Genomic DNA, 24,894 nt, shown 5'->3' with positions numbered 1-24,894 from the left:
AAGGTCATTCGGTGTCAGAGGTCGGATCCGAATCTGCCCTGATGCCCGGTCCCATGCTCCTTACGTCCAGAATCGCAGCCTAAGTCAGGCACTGTTTCTTAAAGCAACGGAAACCAACCTACCTCCACGGATCTGTCTGTCATGACGAGATTAGTTCTTGTTTTGAAAGAGTTTTTAAAGAGCTATCGACCATTTTCTTGGAAGTTGCTAAGGCTGAAGTTCGGGAAAAACAAAACAAAACAAAACAAACAAGTTCTTTTTTAAAGGCTGATATAAATCAAGACAGGAAAGTTCCGCCTTAGCCGACAGTGAACACGCTTATTGGTTAGGATCGCCCGGGCTGACTCATTTCTTTTTCGCTGTGTTAGAGGGCCACACCCTGCATTCCAAAAAAACCTCTGCTGCCCGGCCACACCCGCGGCCTCCCCGCGGGAGCCTCCGGGGTCGGAGCCGGCGCGCCTGCTGCCCGCGGCTCCCGAGCGCGGCAGCCCGCCCGCCTGACCCCGGCGCGGCTGTGGGCGTCGGAGTCGGTGCTGGCGTCGGTGTCGGTGCTGGTATCGGTGTCAGTGCACGCCGGCCGGCCGGCCAGGCCGCGGGAGAGGCGCGGGCGTGGGGCCGGGAATCGGGGCGCCCCCGCCGCACCCCCGGCCGGAGCCGCGCGCTCGCTCGGCGCCCCGGGAACTTTGCCTCTGGGGAGAAGAGACGTAAGTGTGCGCCCTCTGGGCCGGGTGGGACGTAAGTGTGCGCTCGCCGGCGGCGGGACCCGGCCTCTGTGCCGTGCAGAGCTGTCCCGGTAACGCGGGGGCTGCCCTTGCCCGCGCCACCGCCGGGCCACGCCGCTCCGTGGGCGAGGTGCGCGGGGACGCTTGCCCTTTGCTGGACCGGTGGCCAGGGGGGTAGGGGGGCTGCAGCCGCCAATGCTCCGAAGGTGGTGGGGTGCTTTGGAGAACCAAGGATGGGGGGGTGGTTTCGCTTTGGGGTTATCGGACAGGCCCAGTGCAGGTTTCTGAGGGAGTTGGATTGCATGCACAGTTCGGTTACTAAGTTTTGGGTAAGTCCTCTCTCAGACTCCAGCCCCCGCGCGGAAAAGGCCCTTCAGCTACCTCCTTGGGCTGGTGCAGAGACCTGTGCTGGGGTCAGAAGGAAGCACGTGCGCCTCGTGTTTTGGAATGAGCCTGTTTACTCCACAGCGATGCTTTCTATTTATTGTGACCAGTAATTGCTCTTGTGGAATTTGTGGAAATAAATACCCTGAGAAGAATGCATGGGACTTGCTCCCCATCCCCATGTGCGTTTGCTCTGTGTAGTTGTGAAGTTAACACCCAAGAGAAGGGTAGGTATCGGGAGACCCTGAGCTCCAGGTCCATTCTGTTCTTAATCCCTTAATCCTGTTGCCTTACCACTTTAAAATTGACATAGAAATAAAATCGTGGACCTTCTTTAAAAATCTGTGTAAGAAACTAGTCAGCAAGCACAGAGAGTTTTGTATGGTGGGTTGCTGTTTTTTTGTTTTGTTTTTTTGTTTTTTTGCAAGAGGATGGGGAGGTGTAGGGACAGGAGAAGCCGAATCTTGGGATTGCTCTGTTTGGCTAAGGAGGGACACCGTGCAGCAGACACGGATCACCATCACAAACACTGTCTGCACTGGAAGGGCAGGCTGAAGACACGCTGGTAGCAGAGTGGATGACAGGAACATTGTAAATTGCATTATGGAGTTACCACCATGAATTACGGAGTTATGAATGGCATCATTATACTTCATTTATGAAGATAGAGACTAATGCGGACTCTAACAGAAAGAGTGAGGTTCTTTGCAGCTGACTTTTTCAGTCTATGAAGGAAACTGCTCTAGAAAGAAATCCCTTCTAGATGTACTAAGGAAAATAATTGGGTAGAATTTTTAATGAGTTACCCTTTGAGCTCCTGGTGAGCACTGTTTCCAAGTTCATGGGCTGGATCGGCTCAGCTGCTTTGAGTTTAACTCAAGTGCCTCTGTGTGAGATGGGGATCCCAGTTCTTTTGAGGAACAGCCTGTGATGTTGAAGTCGCTGGGGGTGAGAAGGGGAAGATACTTTGTTAAATCTCTGAGATGTCTAAAATCTAAAGGGATGATTAAATTTAGATTTTGATTCAAGTTTTACCTAGTTGTTGTGACAGAGCCAAACATTTAAGGACCTGCTTTTTAGCAGGAGCGAGATGCTTTGCACCCACTACTACCTCATATAATTTGTACGATACTGCTGAGACCTAGAGGTGTTATCTGTGTTTCGTAGTCGAAGCAGCAGCTTTGGCAAGGTTACACAGTGACACCGGAAGGGAAGGTTTAAGATCTGTAATTTTTCCCATGCGGCTCCAGTTGCTCCTAACATAGTGTTAATTTTTCTGCGAGAAATAATCCAGAGGAGTGTCATCGTTCAGAGCAGATTTGTTTGGTGTGATTTTAAAAGCTCCTCGTTGCCCCAGTGCCAGAATATCAAAGTTCAAGGCATGGTGCATGTACTCTGGGAGCTCACGGTTTTCAAATATTAACTTGATGAGCCGGTTAACACATGTGGCAGCCTCACCATTACAGACTTGGGGTGACTTTTTCTCCTTTTTACCCCTGAAGCCCTTTAGTTCTAGACTTGCATATCCTTCCTGCTCCTCACTCACCAAGGGCAGCTCAGGCCTTAAGCAGCTGGGGTCGTGGGCTTCCAGGGTCGTTGTCGGTGAGTGCACGCCGGCAGTGATTTCTGTGCTACACGAAATGGTTTTAAATTGATTTTCGGAACTTAGCTTAGTGTTGAACCTGTGTATTAAGAACGGCGAGGTCATGAACGGCACACACTGTGAGTGCTGGAACTTTTCTTGTTAGATGAAGGTGAGAAAGGCTCCGTTACGGCAGCCGATACGGCAAGAGTCCCTCTGCTGGGCCGGCTTTGGGGAGGTCAACATAAAAGAGAACAGTGTCACCGTCTTAGAACGCCATGAGCTACAGCATCTGTGCCAGAACCCAGAGCCAGGTGTTGCTCACACCCCCACCTCATCACTGTCACCATCTATTTGATACAGAACACCCACTAACCTTGTAAAGCAAAGAATGCCGTGGCCTCCTCCTTAGACCTCTCTAAGTCCGAGCTGCGTGAAGTCATTTGAGTTGTTGAGGATGTTGAAAGCGCATGCCAGTGTGATGATAAAACCGCTTGGGGGTAATCCTGTGAAAATCATGGAGAGGAGGAAGTATGCCAGGCAGCTTGATTTCAAAACTGGGGACATGGCAAATTCTGGAAACTTAACATTCAGGGCTTTTGTTGGTATCTAGCAGAATTGTAAATGACATTTTTGAAAAGGTGGCTAGGGATGGATTTAGAGAGAGGGGTGATGACCCGTGTCCAGCATCGCTCCTCTCTGTCTGTCCTTATTTCTTTGCTGCTAGTTACTGGACAGGTATATCCACATTGCCACAGGTGCTGACAGGCCTGCTTCTGCCAGATGTTTAACAAAGTGCTACGTGTTCTGTGCACATGTAGGTTGGACAGCAGTAGAGATAAATGGGTTTGTGTTTTGCCGTCCCAAGGAGGGATGGTACGTAGGGTGAGATCAGACTGGAGCTAGGTGCCCGTGGTGTGGGGCAGTGGGTACAGCTGGAGGAAAAGGTCTTGCACTAGGAGAGGCGGAGTGTTTCGCACCAGGGAGGCAATGGCCCCACGGTTCTCCGAGGCACTGGAGAGAGTGGTTAAGAACAGGGACTCTGGGGGCACCTGGGTGGCTCTGTCAGTGAAGCGTGTCTGACTTGGGCCCAGGTCATGGTCTCAGCGCTCATGGGGAGTGTGCTTCTTCCTCTGCCCCTCCCTCTTTCCCTGTCTCTCTCTCTCTCTCTCTCCAATAAATACAATCTTAAAAAAAAAAAATAAAAAGAGGGACTGTGGCCTGACCTTGGGCAGGTTATTTGAGGGCTCTGTGCCTCAGTCCCTTCATAAAATACGGATAATACTACCTCCTTCGTATGGTTGTTGCAGATGTTGAAGGAGTAAATTACACAGATAATCCACGTGAAGTGCTTAAAAAACCAAGCCCGGAGGTAAATTGTACGTATTGGATGTGGGTCTTCTGTTGTTGCTCATGCTTTTACAGCTTTGGGCAATGCTGTGTACGTTTCTCGGTTTGTGTGTCAGTGTGGGCCCAGAAGGGGGTAATCGGGTTTGGACAAGGGTCTGGAAACTTTGAACAGAGGTTGACGACCCTGGGGATGTCCAGCCTAGTGTGAAAGCTGAGGGATGGTATTTGCCTCATGCCCAGTGAGGTCCTGCACGTTGGGTGGTCTAACAAGTGCTTTCTCTTCAGGAGCTGTAGCTTGGTGACCTAGAAGTCTCCATCAAACTGGGATTGAGAGGAGCTCGTTCTTGGTATTGGTACAATCTTGAACCAGTAAGGTGATCTTAGGCACTTAGCTAAATTCAGTGGTTCTCACGGGGTGGTGCGGGGTGGCCAGAGGCTGTGGGGAGGGGTGGGTGAGGCCAGGGGTGCCGCCAGCGTGCCCCGCTGCATACGACAGGCCCCTCAACACGGAATTGTCCTGTCCAAATGTCAGTGTGAGACATTGAGGAACCTCTGCGTAATTTCACTACAGTGTTCTGGGTGTGACATGTCAATACTTCTCTTTGCTTTAGCGAGATCACAGAGTCGCTTTAAGAGCATGTGTATGAAAGGGCCTTCAAGAGTTAACGTATTCTGGGGTCTGCAGGTGCGCACAGCGTGTACGTGTTATCAGCAGCGCCCCAGGAAGATGGCATGAGCTGCATTCCCTAGAGGAAGCTGGTGCTGTGCTTCCAGAGGGTCCAAGAAGCTCGTGCTTGGGTCTCAGCTGGGCTGATGTGACCTGCTTTGTGATTTGGAGCAAGTGCCTCTATCTGGGAAAACCCAGTCCCTGTTTCATAAGAGTTGCAGGAATCAACGAGGCGAGGCTGGAAAGCTTACAGCGCAGCAGTTAGGCGCCCGAGCGAGCCATTGCTTAATTTTTCTCTTTTTCAGTAGTGGGGTTGGTGGTTGCTTGTTAAAATGGAAGGCTTGGAAGGAGGATGAATACAGAAAGTGGATTTCTAATAGTTAAAAGATAAAATGCAAGAAGGGTTCTTGAGATCAGAATTTCAGAGGGGCTCTGTCTGGAAGTGTTAACTTTGGCCCTGCGGGGAAGGAGCTCGAACCCTCTCCTTGACGCAGGGCTGGAGCTGGCCACGTGAATCGGTTCTGTGTTTGTGAACTGCTCCACTGTAAAAACTTGGAATGTTTGTTTTTAAGCAGTGCCATTAACTCTGTTTCTTCATCCTACTCTTGATATGATTGATGGTTTCTTAATATATTGTCTGATGCCTTAAGATACAACCACACACCCAGCCCCGTGTATGCAAATGTGTCAGCTTTGCAGTCTTACTGACTTCCTGCCCCCGCCCAGCCTCCCCACCGAAGATGAAGCAGAGCTTTCACGTGATCGCTCTTCCTGTCACCCCCACGGGTGGACCAGCCGTAGAGCTAGGAGTCTGGAGGCCATCCGTGAGTCCCACTGTCCCACTGTGGTGGCAGCCTGTGGCACATCCGTAAAATCAGCTGAAAGTTCATGCATTTGACCGCAGGGTGATTTTTTTTTTTTTTTTTTTTTTTTTTGAGATGAGCCTTGGGTGGAAAGATTGCCACCCCGCCCACTGTGGGCACAACACACCCGCCGTCTCCTTTGTAAGGGAGAATGTTTTGCAGTTCTATTCGTCTTCCAGGAGGTAGCCCTGAGAGACGCAGCAATGAAAAGCTTCCTTGGCTTAGAAGGAGGCTCTTCATCAGGTTGGAGGACTGAAGTCAGTTAGTGAATTTTTAAAGAAATTTCATTTTCTCACTCCGGGTCCCTGCTGCATGTGGACGGAATTGTTGGAATCTTGCCTGCACGCGGGACGTGAGCCCTCACGTGGGGCAGGTGTCAGTGTGCCCCCTCTAACGGCTTGCCTCTCTCTGGGCATCTGGAAAGCTGTCCCCCTCCTGGAGCAGTGGAGAGAGGACACACTGGCTGCCCCCAGTAGACAGCAGCAGCCCCAGCCTGAGTGGCAGGTGGGCTAGGAATGACTTGGGCATCAAAACCCACTTCTGAGAAGTTTGTAACACAGACCAACCCTTCAGGTAGCGCTTGGAGGCCTTCCTGAAGCCAACCTTCACGCTTAACCCTAACCCTCCCAATGTACAGAAATAGAAAGCGATGTTCTGGACTCCCCTGGTCTCGAGCTGCCCCAGGGTTGCTGGGTATAAAGCAGGATTGACAAACTCAGAGGTTCAAACAGAATCGTGAACGGGGTACACGGACTTGCAGAGCTCTGTGGGTTCAGAAGGCAAGAGTTTGATATCTGAGCCAAGCAGAACGTCAGGTTGCTATTATACGATAGAGATGGTAGACAAATTACAATTTCAGGTGGTCCCAGAGAGCATAGTTCTTGAAGCCCGATTAGATGATTTCTGCACTCTGGGCTCATCCCCATCGCTTTGCTTTCCCAGATGTGGATGAGGCTAGAAATTCCCGAGCTGCTACCCCGTTTGTTAAGGGTGCTTGAAGGCTGACTGCATTTGCAAGGCCCCGGGCATCCACCCGGTGGAGTTCCACACCATTTGCTACCAAAATCCAAGTTCTAGACTGTGCTGAGTTAACAGATGTTAAGATAGATTTCTTTGCATTTTAGAACTAGAGTCCCGCCGAAAGGCCCAAATGCATTTTAGACACAGGAACAAAGAGATTTAAAATGTCACAGTAGAATGGTACGGTATACCTCGTTACCCTTATCTGTGAGCTTGTGTTTTTAGAGAGTTTAAACTTGGTGTTTTGTGAATTCTTTGATGCGCTAATCTAAATGTTCATTGTGGGTGTAGTTGGTCCTTTAGAAAGCAGTCCCTCCTCCTTCCCAGAAATTCCTAAAGCTTTCACTTCTCTGGAATCACTGGTTTCCCCCGTGAGTGCTCTTGGTCTGTGGGGTGCCGCGCACGAGGGCCAGGTAGACCCCTCATCCTTTCCGACTTGGGAAAGACTCGATTCTGAAAGGAACCGCAAACACATCGCAGTGCCTGGAGCAGAGCAAAGGTAGACCGAGGAGTACAGAGCCTCCTGGCTCCTGGGGCAGAATCGGCACTTGGTTCAAGGTAGTCGTTTGTCTGGAAAGGGCGTTTGGAGAGGAGTGCGCCGACGTGGAGTCTGTAGCCGGGGCGAGGGAGCGAGCTGGCAGGGCCAGCCTGGCCTGTTGGCGGAGAGGGTGCCCCGCTTCTAGAGAAGCCAGAGCCGGTCTCTAAGGGACCCTGGCCCTGGGCTGGGGCTGTCTGTGCACTTTTGAAATCAGACCTTTGGGTTCCAAACCTTACTCTGCCTTGCCCTAGACACAGACACCATGGAGCCCACCCTGACCTCACCATGCGGTATCGGGCACACAGGGACACCATGTATTTCTGTCCTATGCCCGCTGTGCGTTCTTGTGATTGCTCTGTGGGGTCCCTGTAAATTGTCATTGGCAGAATCCAGCATCCAGTCTATGCGATGGTTCATATTTCTCACAGCAGTGTGTTAAGTAGGCATTTTTATTTTAATGCCCCCATGAGCATGGTTGACAGGTCCCGTCTCTTGATCATCTGATTTATGAATTTCAAGGTTAAGGGGTCAGGTTGGCGAGCCCCCTGCAGGTGACAGTGGGCTGGAAGCACCAGCTTGCTTCCAGTTGGCTCTCGTCTTCACCCTGAGTGCCCTTTTCTCCGTGACTGGTAACATAAGAGTGTGATGACTGTCATAATGCTAGTACTTTCCTTTGCTTCTTAGAAAATGTGGAGAAGAGGAATGAGCGTAGCTCAGTGCTTATTCATGCTGGAAATGTGGTGTTCGGTTGTGCGAGTGACTCATGTGAGCATGAGTAAAGCAAACCAGAGTCCATTGTTTTAGTTACAATGTAAACGGAACTCATCCCTACTCTGCTGGTTAGCATATCCTGTGATTCTCATTTAAATCGCACAGATTACTAAGCCACCAGAGAAGTCCCCAATCAAAGCAGCTCTGAGCTAGAATTTCACTAACTTTTTTCACTGTGGTTTTGCGTTGCTAAGATTCTTACAGATTTTAAGTAGATAAAAGTAAATAAAGTTTTAAATAAAAGAAGTCTGCTTTTATTTGGTTGTTGAGATAATATGCCCAGTCTTTTGGGCATTTGGGTTCTGGAAGCTATGGTACCTTTAAAATGTATTCGTATAAGACTGTCCTTTTCATATTCTTATATTTACAGTGATATACTGAAACCTTCCCTGAAATTAACTATTGCTGACAGTAACGGGTGTTTGTACTGTTGAGCATTTGCTGGAGAAATACCAGCCCTGGGACAGTCACCTTCTTAAATCCTTAGCCTTTACTGCCAGGAGCAATTTAATTCTCAGCAGAGGCAGAAGCCTGCTGTCTTTACTTTGATCATGTCCCTGTCAAAGGCAGAGATGTGGAAATTCAGTGTGTCCAGCCCAGAAACTAGTTGTCACCAACCCAGACCGAGGGGACTGCCTTTCACACAGTCTCCAGTGCCAGGATGGCCAGAAGTATGTCTTAGGAAAACCACTTGGTCCCAGGAAAGCTGCAGGGGACTCCTGGGAAGGGAGCAGGGAGCAGGTCAGAGCGCTGCCCGCTGGGTTGAAGAACACGGAAAACAGCAAGAACTCTCCCGTTTTCTCTCTGCACGGAGAACTCCTCCCTTCCCTGGCCTGGGTTCACCTCCAGGCCTCTCCTCAGCGGCCCCCATGTCCTCCAGACTTGGTTTTCCTGCTGCCACTGTGTTCCAGTGAGCTTTTGTCTCTGAAAATGTGTTAACCAAAGTATCTGAGCGAATTGTGGGTCCGTGTGGGTCAGGGGGGCTGGGAGCTGCTGTATTTTTAAACTGAATAGAATCAGTTGGAGGAGCTAATGCTTCTCCTTTGCTTCTCCCTCCACCTGCCCGCCCCCCCGCCAAAGCGCACAAATCGCCAGCATCACCAGTCCTTCCCCTCAGCGGGGATAACCATGGGCTGCACTTGGCTGCCCAGTACCCTAGGTGCTAGCCACATGCAGACGCTTACATTAAATGAAACTGAAATAGAATGAAAAATTCTTTTTGTTAATTGCACTCATTGCGTTCAAGTGTGAGGTAGCCACACAGGCCTCCTGGCGCCCGTGTTCGGCAGACCAGACCCAGAACGTCTCCATCATCTGATTCCCGGGAAGATGAGGAAGCCTTAAAGAAAATAGGTAGGAAAGCATTGGATCCGCTTTCAAGGAATTCTGTGTAAACCAAAACATTTCCAGGGCTTAAGGTTGGCTCGTTAGGCCAAATGAAGACATGTCACCGAAAATCTGAGGTTTCTTCCATTTTAAAGTTGGGATTCTACTCCTACCAATCTTCCTACTTCTCTGCCTGACTTATTTCACTTAGCATTATCTCCTCCAGTCCCGTCCATGTTGCTGCAAATGTTGAGAACTCGTTATTTCTGATAGCTGAGTAATATTCCATTGTATATATGGACCACATCTTCTTAATCCAGTCATCTGTTGAAGGGCATCTCGGCTCCTTCCACGATTTAGCTACTGTGGACAATGCTGCTATGAACATTGGGGTGCATATGGCCCTTCTCTTCACTACATCTGTATCTTTGGGGTATATACCCAGTAGTGCAATTGCTGGGTCGTAGGGTAGCTCAATTTTTAACTTTCTAATCGGTAGGAGAAGAAAGGGAAGAAGAAAGGGGGGGTAAACAGAAGGGGGAATGAACCATGAGAGACTGTGGACTCTGGGAAACAAACTGAGGGCTTCAGAGGGGAGGGGGGGTGGGGGAATGGGATAGGCCAGTGATGGGTATTAAGGAGGACACATATTGCATGGTGCACTGGGTGTTATACGCAAGTAATGAATCATGGAACTTTACATCAAAAATTAGTGATGTACTGTATGGTGACTAACATAATATAATAAAAAATTATTATAAAAAAAATAAAGTTGGGATTCTAGCAGAGAGCAGCCAGAGTGAATCATTGGCACGGGGTGGAGGGTGGGGTGCAGAGCTGCAGGGTAACCGGTTGGTCAGGGCCTGAAGTCTGCAAATAGAGGGAGTTCGGTGAGGTGGCTTCCCTAGGGGAGGGGAGCAGCACACGGAAGAAGCCTGGGAGTCACACAGCAGCAGGTCCTTGTGGCCTCGGGCTGGAGGAACCGATGGGGGGGAGGGACTGTGATTGGCACTCAGCTGTGGACAGAGGCTGAAGCCATGGACGGTATCCAGAGAGATCTGCAGAGAGGGAGGCCAGACGGGCTTCTGGCAGCGTCTCCATTCTTTGTGCCCTCGGTTCCACCCGGGCCTCCCATTGGTCAACTCTGCCCCTGCCCTTCCCTGGGGAGAAGCCAGCAGTCAGGGCCAGGAAGGGCTGGGTTTGTGGGCCAACAGGCTCAAGACTGACCCAGCCCCGTGTCTGTGAGCTGAGCCCCTCTTAAGTGTAGGGTAAACTCCTAATGCCGCCCTCCTTTGGGCACAGTCAAGCACCTCTTTACAGATCACTGAGCGGATGGCATTGACTATGTTTCTGGGGATGGACTATGAACTCCTTGTGGGCAGGAACTGTGTCACACGCCTCGTGGTATTCCAGGCCCCTGGCTCATAGTGCACGCATTTGTAGGCCTTTAACAAATTGGTGGAAGTGCGTTATTTGGAAGGTTTTTTTAACAGAAAACTTTTCATGTTTTTTTTTTAAAGTTCTTATTTAAATTCCACTTAGTTAACGTGCGGTGTAATATTAGTGTCAGGTGTACAATATAGTGATTTGCCGCTTCCGTACATCAGCCCATGCTCATAACGACAGGTGCACTCCTTCATCCCCAACACCTGTTTCATCCATGACCCCACCCACCTCCCCTCTGATGACCAGCAGTGTGTTGTCTGTAGTAAGAGTCCGTTTCTTGATTTGCCTCTCTCTCTCTCTCTTAACCTTTGCTCTTTTGTTTTGTTTCTTGAATTCCAAATATGGCAGAAATCATAAAATACTTGTCTTTCTCGAACTGACTTTGCTTTGCATTATACTCTCTAGATTCATCTATGTCCTTCCAAATGGCAAGAGTTCACTCTTTTTTATGGGCAAGTAATAGTCCATTGAATATATATACTGCATCTTCTCTATTCATTTATCAGTCTGTGGACGCTTGGCTGTTTCCATAATTCGGCTATTGTTGATGCTGCTAGACACATCAGGGTGCATGTATCCCTTTGACTTAGGTTCCCCCCCCTTTGGGTAAATACCTACTGGTGCTATTGCTGGAAAGTAGGGTAGCTCTATTTTTAACTTATTGAGGACCCTCCACACTGTTTTCCACAGTGGCTGCACCAGTTTGCACATCCACCATCAGTGCACGAGGGCTCTCCCTTCTCCACATCCTCATCAACACCTGTTGTTTCTTGTGTTGTTGGTTTTAGCCATTCTGACAGGTGTGAGGTAATACCTCATTGTAGTTTTGATTTACGTTTCCCTGATGATGAGTGATGTTGAGCATCTTTTCATGTGTCTGTTGCCATCTGGATGTCTTCTTTGGAGAAATGTCTTCATATCTTCTGCCCATTTTTTAATTGAATTATTTGAGGGGGTTGGTGTTGAGTTTTATGAATTCTTTATGTATTTTGGGTACTAACCCTTTATTGGATATCATTTGCAAATATCTTTTCCCATTCAGTAGGTAGCCTTTTAGTTTTGTTGACTGTTTCCTTCACTGTGCAGAAACTTCTTACTTTGATGAAGTTCCAATAATTTATTCTTGCTTTTGTATCCCTTGCCTCAGGAGAGACATATTTAGAAAAAAGTTGCTATGGCCAGTGTCAGAGAAATTACCGCCTATGCTTTGTTCAGGGACCTTTGTGGTTTCCTGTCTCACATATAGGTCTTTAATCCATTTTGAGTTTCTGGTGAAACCATTTTTGTGTATGGTAAAAGCACCATTTGTTGAAGAGACTGTCCTTTTTCCATTGGATATTCTTCCCTGCTTTGTCAAAGATTAGTTGACCATATAATTGTGGGTTTATTCTGGATTTTCTTTTTTTTTTTTTAAGATTTTATTTATTTATTTGACAGAGAGAGACAGCCAGTGAGAGAGGGAACACAAACAGGGGGAGTGGGAGAGGAAGAAGCAGGCTCCTAGCAGAGAAGCCTGATGTGGGGCTCGATCCCAGAACGCTGGGATCACGCCCTGAGCTGAAGGTAGACGCTTAACTACTGCGCCACTCAGGCGCCCCTATTCTGGATTTTCTATTCTGTTCCATTGATCTCTGTTTTTGTGTCAGTACATACTATTTTGATGACTACAGCTTTGCAATATAACTAGAAGTTTGGAATTGTGATGCCTCCAGCTAGCTTTTCTTTTTCAGGATTGCTTTGACTATTCAGGGTCTTTTGTGGTTCCATACAGATTTTAGGATTGTTTGTTCTAGTTCTGTGAAAACTGCTGTTGGTATTTTGATAGAGATTGCATTAACTGTGTAGATTGCTTTGGGTAGTAGAGACATTTTAACAATATTTGTTCTTATCCATGAGCATGGATTTTTCCACTCCTTTGTGTCAATCTTCACTTTCTTCCATCTGTGTTTTATAGTTTCAGAGTACAGGTCTCTCATCTCGTTGGTTACGTTTATTCCTAGGTATGTTATTATTTTTGGTGTAATTGTAAATGGGATTGTTTTCTTAATTTCTCTTTCTGCTACTTCATTATTAGTGTATAGGAATGCAACAGATTTCTGAGCATTGATTTTGTGTCCTGTGACTTTACTGAATTCATTTATCAGTTCTAGTAGTTTTTTAGTGGAGTCTTCTGGGTTTTCTATATGGAGTGTCATGTCATCTGCAAGTAGTAAAATATTTACTTTTTTCTTGCTGATTTGGATGCCTTTTATTTCTTTTTGTGGTCTGCTTGCTGTGCCCAGGACTTCTAGTGCTGTGTTGAATAAAAGTGGTGAGAGTAGACGTCCCTGTCTTGTTGACTGTAAAGGAAAAGCTCTCAAATTTTCCCCATTTTGGATGATGTTTGCTGTGTTTTTTTTTCTCCCCCCACATATGGCCTTTATTATCTCGAGGTATGCTCCCTCCAAACCTACTTTGTTGAGGATTTTATCATGAATGGATGTTGTACTTCGTCAGATGATTTTTCAGTGTCTGTTGATAAGATCATATGGTTCTTATCCTTTCTCTTTTTAATGTGATGCATCACGTTGATTGATTTGTGAATATTGATTCACCCTTGCAGCCCAGGTTAACTCCTATGTGATTGTGGCGAATGATATTTTAATGTATTGTTGGCTTTTGTTTGCTAGTATTTTGTTGAGGATTTTTACATCTATGTTCATCAAAGCTTTTGGCCTGTAGTTCTCTTTTTTGGTGGTGTCTTCATCTGGTTTTGATATCAGGGTAATGCTGGCCTCATAGAATGAATTTGGATGTTTTCCTTTTTTATTTTTGGAATAGTTTGATAAGAGTAAGTATTAACTCTTCTTTAAATTCACATGTGAAGCCATCTGGTCCTGGACTTTTGTTTGTTGGGGGTTTTTTGATTAGTGATTCAGTTTCATTGCTGAAAATCAGTCTATTCTAATTTTCTATTTCTTCCTGTTTCAGTTTTGGGAATTTATATGTTTCCAGGAATTTATCCATTTCTTCCAGGTTGTCCAATCCGTTGGCATGGAGTTTTTCATAATAATCTTCTTATAAATGTTTGTATTTCTGTGGTGTTGGTTGTTATTTCTCCATTCTCATTTGTGATTTTACTTATTTGGGTCCTTTCTCTTTTCTTTTTGATAAGTCTCCCTGGAGGCTTATCAGTTTTATTAATTTTTTCGGGGAACCAATTCCTGCTTTCATTGATCTGTTGTATTGCTTTTTTAGTTTCTGTATCATTTATTTCTGCTCTAATCATTATTATTTCCTTCCTTCTGCTAGCTTTAGGCTTTGTTGTTCTTTTTCTAGCTCTTTTCGATATAAGGTTAGGTTGTTTATTTGAGATTTTTCTTGCTTCTTTGGGTAGGCCTGTATTGCTGTATGCTTCTCTCTTAGAACTGCTGTTGCTGCATCCCAAAGGTTTTGGACCATGTATTTTAATTTATTTCCATTTATTTTTTAAAATGTATTTCTCTTTTTATTTTCTGGTTGACCCATTCATTGTTTAATAGCATGTTATTTATCCTCCATGTATTTGTGGTCCTTCCAGACTTTTTCTTGTGGTTGACTTCAAGTTTCATAGCACTGCGGTCAGGAAAGATGCACTGTATGACTTTGATATTCTTGAATTTGTTGAGGCCTGTTTTGTGGCCTAATATATGATCTGTTCTGGAGAACGTTCCATGTGCACTTGAAAAGAATGCGTATTGTGCTGTTTTAGGATGGAATGTTCTGAATATATCTGGTAAGTCCATCTGGTCCAGTGTGTCGTTCAAAGCCATTGTTCCCTTGTTGATTTTCTGTCTAGGTGATCTGTCCATTCCTGTAAGTGGGGAGTTAAGTTCCCCTACTATTATATTATTGATTATTCCCTTTATGTTTGTCATTAATTGTTGTATATATTTGGGTGCTCCCAAGTTGGGTGCATAAATATTTAAAACTGTTAGATCTTCTTTTTGGATTGTCCCCTTTATTATTATATAATGCCCTTCTTTGTCTCTTGTTATAGTCTTTGCATTAAAGTCTAGTCTGTCTGAAAAAGTCTTGCTACTCTTTGTTGTGACATCGATTTGTGTGATAAATGTTTCTCCTTCCCCCTCACTTTTAATCTGCTCGTGTATTTAGGTTTAAAACCACTCTCTTATAGATAGCATATAGATGGGTCTTGTTGAATTTTTTTTTATCCATTCTGACACCCTATGTCTTTTGATTAGGGTGTTTAGTCCATTTGCATTCAGAGTGATTAGTGATAGATATGTATTTATTGCCATTATATTACTTGTTTTGTGGTTGTTTCTGGAGTTTTTCTCTGATCCTTTCTTATCTTTCTCTGTTTCATGGTTTGCTGGTTTCGTTTAGTGATTTATCTTTATTTTTTGTCTTTATTCTTTGCATATTTATTAGTTTTTGATTTGTGATTACTATTAACTTTGCATATGACAGCTTCTCATGTAGCAGTCTCTGTGAAGTTGATGGTCATTTAAGTTTGAACCCATTCTTTACTCCTCTCCTCCCCACATTTTTGAAATCTGTTCTCATATTTTACAAGCTTTTGTTTTGTGAGTTCCATGACCAGTTTTTTAAGTAGAAACACCAGCTTTTACTGCTTTGGTGTTTCCTGCCTTCATTCTCTTTTATGTTCTTTCCTTTCGACTCACAGAGTCCCCTGTAGTATTTCTTGCAGGGCTGGTTTGTGGTCACAAACTCCTTTAATTTTTGTGAGTCTGGGGAACTCCATCTCTCTATTCTGAATGACAGCCTTGCTGGATATTCTTGGCTGCAGATTTTTTTGTATTCAGCACTTTAAGTATATCCTGCCACTCTCTTCAGGCCTGCCAAGTGTCTGTGGAGAGGTCTGCTGCTAACCTTAGGGGTTTTCCCCTGTCAGTTAAGGAATTCTTTTGTCTTCTTGCTTTTAAGATTTTTTTTTTTTTTGCTCTATTTTGCAAATTTAATTACAGTATGTCTTGGTGTTCGCCTGCTCTTGTTGATTTTGATGGGAATTCTCTGTGCCTTCTGGATCTGGATGTGTGTTGCCTTCCCCAGATTAGGCAAGTCTTCAGCTATGATTTTCTCAAATAAATTTGCTGCTCCCTTTTCTCTCTCCCTCTCCTTCTGGGACTCCTATAATAGGAATGTTAGTATGTTTGATGGGGTCACTTAGTTGCCTAAGTCTGTTCTCATGTTCTGTAATTCTTTTCTCTTTTGTTCAGTTTCATTATTTTCCATTATTTTGTCTTCTGGGTCACTAATTTGTTCCTCTGCTTTTTCCAGCCTGCTGTTCATTGCATCAGACCTGTTTCCAATCTCCTTTATTGTATTTATTCTTCATCTCTGATTGATTCTTTTTTAACTCTTTTATCTCTGTGGTAATAGTCTCACTGATGTCTTTTCTCAAGTCCAGTGAATATCCGTATGATCATTACTTTAAATTCTCCATCAAGCATGTTCCTTATATCTGTTTCACTTGGATGTCTGGCTGCAGTCTCATCTTGTCCGTTCATTTGGGATAAATGCCTCTGTCTTGGCATTTTGTCTAAGTCTCTGCCTTCTGTGTGTTAGAAAAGCCTGTTGTGTCTCCTGCTCCTGAAACCAGTGGCCTTATAATTATAGAAGAAGTCATGTGGTGCCCAGGGCCTGGCGCTTCTGGCAGTGTCTCAGTGTCTCTCTGTGCTACATGTGCTCTGCTGCTGTGTTTTGGCTGCTCTATCTTTCAGGCCAGTTGTCTGCAGAGATTCTCTTTGCCTTTGTGGGCAGTGTTTGGTTCCTGGCCTGAATGTGGTGAGTTTTAGCTGGGTGTGCTCTGGTCTGCTTGCGAAATGAGCCCTGACACCACCTCCACCAGAACTGAGGCCCTGCAGGACTCTGATCGGGAGACGTGGTGTGGGCAGTGGTTTGTGCTGGTCTTCTGTGGGAAGGACCCACCATGCTGGGACTGAGGCAAGCATGATTGAGAAGGACAGTCCCACCAGAGCACAGGGGAGTGGGACTTGGTGCAAGTAGGTTAGGCAGCCTGTGTCAGCACTGTGTTGCTTCTCTCAGGTGGCCCTGTGTTTATGCTGAGGGGTTAAGTAGGGAAATGGCCTTAGCCAGTTTCTTTGTTCTTAGAGAGGTGTCTTCCTCCCTGAAGGCTGCCTCTCAGACATCCACACTGAGAGAAGAGCAAATAATCTCCCTCCTGTGTGCCCCAACCACTCTTCAGATGCTGCTTCCATGCTGTCTGCTCCCAGGTTGTTTGCCTGCTTTCTCTCCAGGGGCAGTGTAGTACCCTCCAGGCTCTATCCCAGCCAAGCCTGCTGACCTTTGGAACTCCAGGCTTTAAGCTCTGCTTGTTGCTGGAAGTCATGAAATTCAGTCCCTCTCATTTTCTAAGCCAATGGCTACGGGGAAACCTTCTCCTTGTGCATTCTGCTGTGTGCTCTCTGGCTGTTCTCCATGACCATGGCTCCAGCCTCCTCTCCGCAACACCTGTGATCCGTGTCTCCCCTAAACCTTCTTTGATGTAGCTTCTCCACCTTTAGTCATGGAATTTTGTTCTACCAGTCTTCAGGTCGATTTCTGGGGTTTGTAGGATGATTTGATAGTTACCTAGTTGTGTTCGTGGGACAAGAGTAGGCTAGAGTCCTCCTACTCTGCTGCCATCTTTACCCCTAATGTCCAACTTTTCATGTTTGTTTAAAGAATATGTTTGTGGCCACCAAACTACGAAGATAGAAGCTAGTCCTCTCTCCAAGTGAACAGGGAAGGGGAAGAATCTTGGAAGTCCCTGTACCAGAGCAAGAAGGATGAGTGGGATGTAGGAGGGCTTGCAGCTGGGGAATCAGCGAAGGGATCTTCTGGGGGAGTTCAGTAGGGTTCAGTAAATAACCATTTGCACAAGTCCAGTTCTCATAAGTTCTGTCTTCTTGGGCTCCCTGCAGTTTGTCATTTTGACCAAAATGAGGGAGAAGGAGAAGGCTCTGAAAAGAACATCCAACTGAAAATGTTCTATTTTGACTGTACAGAAATTGAAAATAAATCAATTCCTGATATACCATCAGCTTTGGATCATGGACTTTTTGCTCCTAGTATTTCCTGAATTTACTGAAATCTCATAGAGATTTTTATAATTCAGTTTCATGCTCATATTTTCTACCCTGAGCCCATCACTGTCCTGACTCATACGATGGCTTATATAATGGTAAATTTGCACCAAGCAGAGAGTAGGCCTCCAGTAAATACCTGTTCACCAAGTAAATGAGCAAATGGTGAGCAGTCATAATTTCTGGCTTCAGCTATTTTTCATGACATGAAGTCATTGCCGAGCTCTCTAATTTACACCTGCGTGTTTTGTTTTCTGTAGGATGTCCTGTAATGGTATCCATTTACTGAGAGCTGCTCAGTGTGGTCAGGCCTTACCTCTGTCCTTCTGAGGCAGGTACTACTGTTCTCAGTCATGAATAAATTTGCTGCTGCTTCCATTTAGTGGCTAGACAGCTGACGAAGAGGATGACCTGGTCTTTGCCCCGGAGGGGCTCAAGGTCTAGCATATGGGTCCATTTCAGTGGAATGAACCCCATCTTCAAGGACACCTCTGTCAGGGGCCTTAGAGTGGGGAGGGCTTGCTGGAGAATGGGAGGGAGGCCTCAGGAGTCATGTGAGGCTCAGCTCAGAACCCCCATGAGGACCTGGGGCCCTTGAGTCCTTCCGGAAGACCAGAATGCAGACTTCACTTTAGTATGAGAACAGTTTTAATGCAGTTGAAAAATCATGGTGCTTCATACTTTCTGCCCTTTTTGTATATGACTGTTATTTAGAATTCGCTTGTGAAAAGTACTTATTGTGAAAAGTAAGAGATAGGTACATGGGGTTTCGTTTCTATCTTTTTCGCTGTGTTTGTTTTCTGAACGGTTCATCTTTCTTGATCCCTGGAGCAGGGAGGAGTCAGCAGGTCTAGGCCCTGGTTCTCCAGGCATCAGGGCACCCGGTGGGGGAGGCCAAGGCATATTTCAAGTTAGAGAAGATGTGCTGGGTACTGGGTTCATGCCGTGCCCGTGCCAGCTTCACTAAATCCTCCCGACTTGACGCCATCAGGATCACGCTGACCCATCATTACCATTATTTTTGAGAGGTGAGCAGACTGAGCATGGAGTGCTGAGGTGGTGTGAGGCTGTGCAGCTCTGCACAGAACGGGAATGATTCTTGCTCTTTCTTTCACTTCTGTAGTTTGCCACGGGACCTATGGCAGGAGGGCTGGGAGGTAAAGGGGGGGTGTATTGGTGCCCCCAGAGTCAAGGCCATCTGGGAGCAGAAGCCAGACAGTGGTTCGAACACGGATGAAGTTTGAGCAGGGAACAGTTTAAGAGTTATTAGCTATAAAAGATAAAATCAATGGAGCAGACGAAGGGGATTAAGAATATACTTAGTGTGCTGAGCACTGAGTAGTGTATGGAATCGTTGACTCACCCTATCGTACACCCCAAACTAGCATAACACTGTAGGTCCGTTATACTTCAGTAAAAAAGTAAAAGAAAATTGGAAAAAGAAAACATAGGGGAAAAATTAAATAAGAACTGTGGGAGGTTAACCGTAATATTTGCCATTAGCAATTAAACTGAAAAATTAAAAAGAAAAACCTCAAAATAACCACCAAATGGAAAAAGCAGGCCAATGACATAAACACATAGACACACACAGACACACACACACACACATTACAAAAAAAAGTTTTAAGAAGAATGATTAACTATGACAAGGGGTTGGAGCGAAGATGGATTATCTAATAAAAAGTAAACAGAACTCTATAGGGTGTAGAAATAATGGGTTCTAGGGTGCAGGGAGGGGCCCCTGAAGGAAGAGGCCACACCTCACACCCCTCTGAGACCTGAGTCCAGACCCCGACTGTGTGGAGAGGATGTGGCTGTGACCTGCTGTGTGCACAGAAGTCGCTGGGTGCCGGGGAGCACTGTCTGTGGAAAGATGTCCAGCTGGAGACCCCCCACCGCGAAGCTGTAGGAGGCAGGTGCCGCCCCAGAACCTGGAGGCTCAGCGCCTTCCTTCTGCTCTGCAGCATCTTTCCAGAAACTTCTTCTACTGGCAAAACTAGCTAGCAAGTGGAACACATGTTGAAGGGACCCAGGTCCAGTTTTGTGGATCAGGCAATAAAGGGTGAGTTTGTAGCTGAGGCACTCAATGGATACCTGGGCACAGAGAGAAAGAACTCTTTTGTTTTCTTTTATTCAGCCAGGCAATTGGACGTGATACATATACATTTATGTGGGTTCACGCCCCCCCCCCCCCCCCCACGGTACTTCCCGCCATGTGTGGTTTGATGGCTTGTTATCTCTGTGGTTTGATTGCTTGTTATCTCTGTGACTTACCACTAGGGGCCTATTGAAGATTAAGCTGGTTTAATTTTTTATTGTTTGCCTCTTAAACCTTGGATAAATGCATGGGTGATTGGGAATTGGTGGCACATTTACGAAGCGCCGTCCAGCCGGATGACCTCCAGGCTCAGTGTCCTTTTTTAATGCCTGGGAAGATACTGGGTATAACCTAGAATTGTAATTGCACGTGAAGTAATTCAGTCTGAGATTTTATCTCTCAGGCTTTATAAACATTTGCCAGAGGCTTTCCTGACATATCGTCGGGCTCTGGTTTTATTTGTCTGCGGTGGGTTTTTATTTAGTTACTACTGCATTTCTTTATACTGCTTCCTTGTCAATCTGGAAGAGTCATTCTTCCAGAAGAGCTCTTTAAACGTTTCCCCTTCAGACTGTTTCCTCCGTAACAGCTTTGGAACTGCTCGATTTGTTTGTGACTTCTTGCCCCCTGACTCCATGCCATGCGTCATTTCTCGTTTAGTCGGAAACACTAGAAGGGGAGAAGTACTCAGCCTTGTCCTTGTTGCTGTTGAGCTATCCGTGATGCCATGTCTGTTTCAGTTCGTATTTTGTTCTGTTCTTCTGCCTCAGAACTGTCCTAAAAATTCTTTAACTCGTTAAATACATTTTGGGAGGTTCAGGTGGTAATAGATTTTGTTGAAAAACAGAGTGCTAAGAGAGAAGATACTTGCCCATAATCTTACATTTAGGTACCCGATGATGTTGAAAATAAAAGGAGTGCATGTATGTGGTTAACATGTAAATGGTATCAAAAGGTACAGAAAGGGAAGTACAAGCCTCCCTTCAAATATAACTATTATTACATTTCTTGGGATTTCTCCCGGGGGAAAAATGGTTTTGGCACACATCTGCATCTATGGCTCTCTGCTTTTTTACATTGCTTAATAAAGGGATTAAATATACATATTTTTCTGTGGGCATTTTTTCTTTTTGTACTTTTCCTATTACATTTTTAGAGATCCTGTCCCTCGACACACACGGATTCTCTCTGACATGATATGTACGCGATTTCAGGAGATGGATGCGTAGTAATTGATTCACCTGTGCCTTATCGCGGGCTGTTTGGTAACTGTCAGGTGTTTTCGGGGAGGAGCTGTGGTTAGCTGTTGGAGTTACTACGGTCTGCCTTTTTGTAAACAAACATCTCGCTGATGTATCTGTAGATTAATCCCGAACAGTGAGATTGCTAAATCCGATGATAAATGCATTGTAAACTTTGACAGACATTACCACATTGCACTCCAGAAAGGTTACCAAGATTGATCTTCGTTTCCAAGTTTGTCTCTTTGCCACACCCCCACCGGCACTGTCCCATCACCAGGCTTTGGCGTGTCTGCCAGTCTGCTAAGTTAAAAATGTTATCTCTTTGCTTTTCACTTGTTTATCTTTAATTACAGGTTTAGGGTCTTTTCATAGGTTCGTTGGCCTGCTGCGTTTCTTTCTGTAAATTGTCTGCTCCTTCATGAGGCTTTGTGCTCTCTTCCCCCTCCACTTTCTTTTCCCTCCTTTTGTTTCCTGTAGGGGTCTTTATCATACCGACTTCTGTGAGCTCATTTTAAATTAGAGAAATTAGCTGTATTTCGTATGTGTTGTGAGTGTGTTTTCTCATGTCATATGGTATCGTTTGAAAACGTTCCTTAAAAACATTGTTTTTATTTTGGTGTAAAGATTTTTAAACGTGTTCTTTTTAAAAAAATGAGAAAAGCATGTGCATTGAGAAAACTTGGCCATACTTTCTGCTGTTTTTAAGGCTGAGTAGTTGTAGTTTGGGACAAATGATTATGCCCCTAGATCCTAGTATGTCCCATAGCTCTGGGGACCCCATAGCATCTTACTTACACCAAGACTACTCTGAAGGAGGGATGGGTGCAGGTGTCCTTCCCCTCTGTCCTTGCCTTGGCCTTCAGCAATTTATGGGCCTCTTAAGAGCAGGTGAGCTCATGAACAGCCATGTCTACAAACATCCAAATTTGGCCACCTGGGTATGTCATTTCTGGTAGCCAGACGTGACGGGCCCTACCTGCTTCTGAATCGCCAGCACCTGCAGTGAGTGGTACCTGAACTGAGATGCAGTGTGCGGGATGAATGGATGGAGACAAGGAAGAGCAGGGAGAATGAGCAGGAACGGAGAGCTCGCATGAAGGTTCACGTTGGAACGCTGTCGTCCGCGTGACGTGTGCGTGCCCGACGATACAGTGCTGCAGTCGGTGCACTTCCAGGTCCTGTCTTCATAGCCCTTTTCGTCTCACGATATGTTGTATAGCATATGGAACGTGGAGGCAGTGTGCTATGGCCAAGCGTTGTTTGGGTGAATCTCTCTGTGTTCCCACATGACCGTCTACACCGCCCAGTGTGAGGTGATCGCGTCTGTTCCCTTGCGATAAGAGTGTCGTTAAGACTGTATTTTAAAAAATCAGATTTCAAGATAATGACTGCACGAAGGATGGATTTCTCTCCAAATTTCTTCAAAGAATAAGCTTCTCCTTTGAACATTTAAAATTTAGGATTCTGGTTAACAGAAACAGAGTGTGTGAAGGCTTATCACATACCCTGTAAACTGTGACTCAGCCTAAGCCCCAGGTAAATATCTTGCTAGTTCTTCATTTAATTAAGTATCTCCAGAGAAGAGTTGAAGGATTTCCTGACAATTCAAGTAATCTGTATGTATACACTTAGCTTATTCGTACGTGTGAGAAGCTTTTTCATGGTATCCGACAAGGGACAGTATGGAGGTACAGTGTTTTCTTGGTTGACAAGTAGTGTAGCTCCTTGAGAATATCATTTCTGGCAGGATTGTGGCCTCTTTCTCATGCCGTTTGACTCGTGCTGAGAGGTCTGATGGCTTTGTTTGACTCTCCATAGTTGTATGAGGGCAGTTGATTCTGCTAATTTGAATTTGCTCAAGTGAAAGCCTGCACTGGTGAAACAGGTTTATCTTTGAGAAAGCTAGTGCCAAGCTCTGACTTCTGTGAGTACTGCTTAGCGGCATTCCACACAAAAATACTTGGACATCAGAAGGGGAGCGAACCAGCTATTGTATTTGAATGATTCCAGTGCTTATTTAATACCCATTTCAGTGTAGGCTCATGAAGTCATTGACGAATGATGTCAGTAATTAGCCTCGATCAGACAAATTTATGGTGGTTCTGTAATGTGCATTTTCTTCTCCATAGTGCATGGGAATGAATGATAAACAGAGATGTTTTCAAAGGTCTGTCGAGCTCCATCAGAGGGAGCCCGCACACGATTTCCTGGGCATGGTCGTTTTGTTCTGCCCTCGTCCACCCTGCATCCTTGGCTGTAGCTTATAAATCAAGTTGACTAAATCAGGCGGACATAAATTCATTTGTGCATTTGTCTTTGACATGTCGTCCTGGAGGATAGATGACTAAGACGAATGGAATCTACTTTGAAAAACGTGTCTGGGCGACAGGAGTGTCTGTAGTTTGTCCAGCGACGATGAGGACGGTCTCTTGGTGAGACTGTGGTGTCCTGTTGAGAACGGGTCAGCCTTGGAGAAACAAAGCCAGTGAAAAATAAAATGCTAACGTCGGCTATGACCGTTGTAAAAAGCCGACAGTTCAAGGGCCTCTCGGGAGCTTGTGTCATGTATGTTTGATTAGCTGGTGTAAAATTTGGGGGGTGTACAGGCTTTTTGGAGGAATGCTTTGCCGCCGGAGTAAAAAGTGTGAAGCACTTCAGAAGGCAGCCGGGTGGGGAAGCAGAGGCTTTGCAAACGGACGGACGTCTCTGCCTTCGATTCTCAGTGCTGCCAGTCACAGGTGTCCCCGAGAAAGGAAGGTGGTCTCTCCAGGCCCCGGTGGTTCTTACTTTGTAAAAGCGCAGGTTAAAACGCCTACCACAGGGAGTGGAGAGAAAGACCAGAGTTGGGTCCATGGTGATCGCCGAGCAACTGGAAGGTCCTTCCCTTCCGACAGCATTGCGGGTGCTGTGCCCCTCGACGGGGCGTCCTTGGAAAGGACGTGAAAGGTGCTGACATTTAAAGTACCTCCCACAACAAGAGGTGTGGCACACGGGCTCGTTCAGAGCTTGGCGATGGGCAGGAAGGCAGAGGTCTGCTGTGTGGTTTTGGATTGTGACTGTTGCTGATTTTCCCCGCTGCAGGCTCTGCAGTCAGGTAATTGACCCTGGTTTCTGTTGTCTGCCTCACGATGAGGCCACAAGTCCCACTGAGGTCAATTATTAGGCATAAGTGTTTATCCGAAGCCGTTGTGTTTCAGGAATCTCTGCCGTGGGTCTGGTCACACGTGCTAATTATTGCCACTGTGAGGCAGCGCGGTTGCCTTGGTGGCTGCCGCCGTAGGAGTCGGTCCCAACATCTTGAGCCTCTGGCCTCGCGGGGGCCCCCGGGGAGGTTGGTTACATCAGCACCGGGCGTGAGACGGGCTCTGACCCCTGTCCAGTCTCCGCCCAGTGCCCGACACCTCCTGCTCACAGTCACGATGCACATACTTGGAACAAGAAGTCGCGGTCGCTCGTCTCATACTCTCTTTTCTCCATGCAGAAACAAAGCTTCTGTTCGTGTTTTCTTCCCACCAAGAAGTTGTGGGTACACATGCTGATGAGCGCCCCCGGGGACACTTGCTGTGCGCTGGGCCCTGTTCTTGGGGCCCGCTGTGTGTAACCCGCGTCGTTCATCCTCGCAAGCTCGTGGAGGTGATCTCACCCTCCCAGTCACCGAGGCGGGAAGCCGCAGCACAGAGGGGTCAGTCATTTGCTCAAGATCTCACAGCCAGTAAACAGAAGAGCCGGGATTGAAAACTAGGCCATCTCTCGACCCCCAAACTAACCTTCCTCTCCAATAAGAAAAAG

The 24,894-nt window shown here is 46.2% G+C and overlaps 1 protein-coding gene across 9 annotated transcripts in view; it reads left to right on the top strand.

Annotated features, from left to right (window-relative positions):
- SGMS1 (sphingomyelin synthase 1) overlaps window positions 1-24,894 on the top strand; it is a 278,240-nt gene that overhangs the window by 185,319 nt on the left and 68,027 nt on the right. Inside the window, exon 1 of one of the 9 annotated variants that reach the window (XM_040624683.1) lies at window positions 589-704. The exons of the other annotated variants lie outside the window; for them this stretch is intronic. The gene's annotated coding sequence lies outside the window, so the exon portion shown is untranslated. Of the gene's footprint in view, window positions 1-588; window positions 705-24,894 lie in introns of those variants that run through there. 9 annotated transcript variants of the gene reach the window in all.

The sequence above is a fragment of the Ursus maritimus genome, unplaced genomic scaffold, assembly GCF_017311325.1.
Source record: "Ursus maritimus isolate PB19 unplaced genomic scaffold, ASM1731132v1 scaffold_7, whole genome shotgun sequence".
NCBI lineage: Eukaryota > Metazoa > Chordata > Mammalia > Carnivora > Ursidae > Ursus > Ursus maritimus.
Note: the sequence above shows the minus strand (reverse complement) of the source record. Positions and strands in the feature narration are given on the sequence as shown.